Source organism: Vidua chalybeata, chromosome 11 (assembly GCF_026979565.1).
Source record: "Vidua chalybeata isolate OUT-0048 chromosome 11, bVidCha1 merged haplotype, whole genome shotgun sequence".
NCBI lineage: Eukaryota > Metazoa > Chordata > Aves > Passeriformes > Viduidae > Vidua > Vidua chalybeata.
The window spans coordinates 294,855-297,263 of record NC_071540.1 but is presented as its reverse complement, the minus strand read 5'-3'; the positions used below and the strand labels follow the sequence as shown (position 1 = coordinate 297,263).

Here is a 2,409-nt window from a genome sequence, read left to right as displayed (position 1 = left end):
GGAAGCCCCATCTGAGAATAAAGGTTTGGAAAGTTCTGGCAGTTCTCTTCGTTGAGCACATCCTTGGTGCAAATAACAGCAGGTCCAGTAACCCTGTGGTGGAACAGGATATTGGATGATATATCTTACAGGAAAATCCTTGATCAGGAGATACAAAAGCTTCCCAGAAATTTCATAAATTAAGACGGTTTCAGGCTGGGAACATTCTCATTCTTCTCACCTCACTGAGGCTGGTGACTATCATAGCACGGGTCCCCGCTGGGTAATAATTAGCATTGACTCAATGATTCCAGAAGGCTGATCAATCACTTTATTATATTATACTATACTATTCAGAAAAACCCATCGCCCTTGCCAACATCCAATACAGCTTTGACCAGATTGGTTGATTAAATCCAAACACTATCACAGTGGCCAATTAAGAAATCACCCTTTGGTAAACAAATCTCCATAACATATTCCATGTGTGCACAACAACAGGTGCAGCAAGTGGAGATAAGAATTGTTTCTCATTCTTTTCTCTGATCTTCTCACAGCCTTCCCCAGGACAATGCCTGGAAAAGTTGTGCCTGTTGCTCTCGGTGGCCAGAGAGCTGCGGCCACAGTTCACCCTTTTGTGTTTAAAGAAAAAAGGCAGTGTTTCTAGTCCTCTGCAGGGCCCTTTGCAGGAAGGAAAACAAACACAGCTCGAGAAGTTCCCTTAGCAATCTGCTGGTTGTCAATCAGAACCTCAGTCAGATGCTGACTTAGAATGGTCAGGGAGATTCTTTACCTGTGGAATATCTATCTCTATCATATCACTGAGACAAGGTTTACAATATAAGAAAATCAAACAACAATGCAAAGAGTGATTATTGTTTCAAAGTCCAAACAGCTGAGTCTCAGGAGAAGGTCCATTGACTGGAGATGTTGATCTTTGACATCCCCGAATATCCTTCTTGGTCCTGAAACAGAGAACAGCTGAAGAAGGTTGCTAACAACTATTACAAATCCATCAGATAATGCACATAATCAATAATACATGTGACATTATATAATTATCAGGCACTATAGCACTGACTGTCATCCCAGAGTCTGCAACAGCTGATGAACAACCTCAAATCAGCAGAATTGGAAATCATGTCCAGATCATGATTTTCCAAATTTCCTTTGAACTAGGCTTAGCTGTCATATATAGATGTGGTCAAATTGGCAAGCCAAAATGACTTGAATCCTTTGGATGCAGAAAACATCTGGGTTGATTGTCAATCCTTCCCACCCAGGTAGAGTCAGGGCCTGGCCACAGCCCAAGCTCTAATTGGATGGTTTACAGGATTGCCTTTTCTGTGTAAAACTGTTATCAAATTCAGAGGTACTGAGAAAATTTCTGAAATGCCACGGCCACAGCGTTTAATTCAACCACTTGGGCCGAGGCTGACTCATGGCCTTCTAGCACATGGAGCTGTCAGTGAAGACAGTAGCTCTTTCACCTTTTTTTTTTTTTTTGCCACCGGACCCTGCCACGGTGGGTGGGGCGGTGACAACCCCGCTGCCGAGCCCAGATTCATTCAGCTTGTTCCCTTCCCCCAGCTTTGCACTGATGTCATTTGGGGCCCCTGGATCTGGGCCCCTGGGACAGCCTGTGCCCATCCCCAGATGGGCGATTCTCTTCCGTCCTCTCCTTCACTGCCCACCCCCACCACGCTGCCAATGTCTTGGCACTCCCCCCAGCATTTCGCCCTTCTCCCGCCCGTCCCGGGCACGGACCAAGTCACAGCCTCTCAGGAACCCGCTCCTCCCGCCCTGCGAACGAGAGCGGGACACACGGGGTGCCCAAGGCACGGCAGGGAAGTGCTCGTTCCAGGGCAATGTTGATCTTCAGATTCCGCGGCACGGTCAGGCCGGCGCCCAGCTGCGAGGGCGTATCCTTGCTGAGGGACAGGCTGTCGGTGTTCACTGATGTCATCCCTGTCCGCGTTCGTTGGGAACCCGAGGGAAACAGCGCGGGGCGGGGCAGCAGGGAATGGCAAGGCGGGCTGGGATATTCCTCAGAGCCACAGCTCACGTCCCGGGTGGGAGTCGGGCCGGCTGGAGGCAGCGGAGCTGGCGGGGGGCATCCCCGGCCGGCGCAGCGAGCACCGCTGCCGATGAAGCGGCTGCCGGCTGTGATGCAGGGGGGCTGGATGTGCTCTCCAGTGCAGGGCTGCAGTGCAGGGGGGCTGGATGTGCTCTCCAGCGTGGGAGGGCGGTGGGGACGGCTCCGCCCCCGCCTGCGGTGCAGGGAGGGGGAGACCCAGCGGCGGGGCCAATCCACACGCCGCACGGAGGAAGAGGCTATGGTACCTCTGGTGCTGGCGAAGGCAAAGGGGCAGGAGCGACCGCAGCTCCTGTCTGAGCAATTGCTGACCGAGAAGGTGGAGTTGCAGAAGG

General features: G+C 51.7%; 1 long non-coding RNA gene across 1 annotated transcript; it reads right to left on the bottom strand.

The window, feature by feature from the left end:
- Positions 1-287: 287 nt before the first annotated feature.
- LOC128793742 (uncharacterized) lies at positions 288-2,136 on the bottom strand. Its single transcript, XR_008432875.1, has 2 exons — positions 1,747-2,136; positions 288-944 (listed from the first exon to the last, which is right to left on the bottom strand). It is a non-coding gene; the product is annotated as an uncharacterized LOC128793742 (long non-coding RNA).
- Between the last annotated feature and the right edge of the window lie 273 nt (positions 2,137-2,409).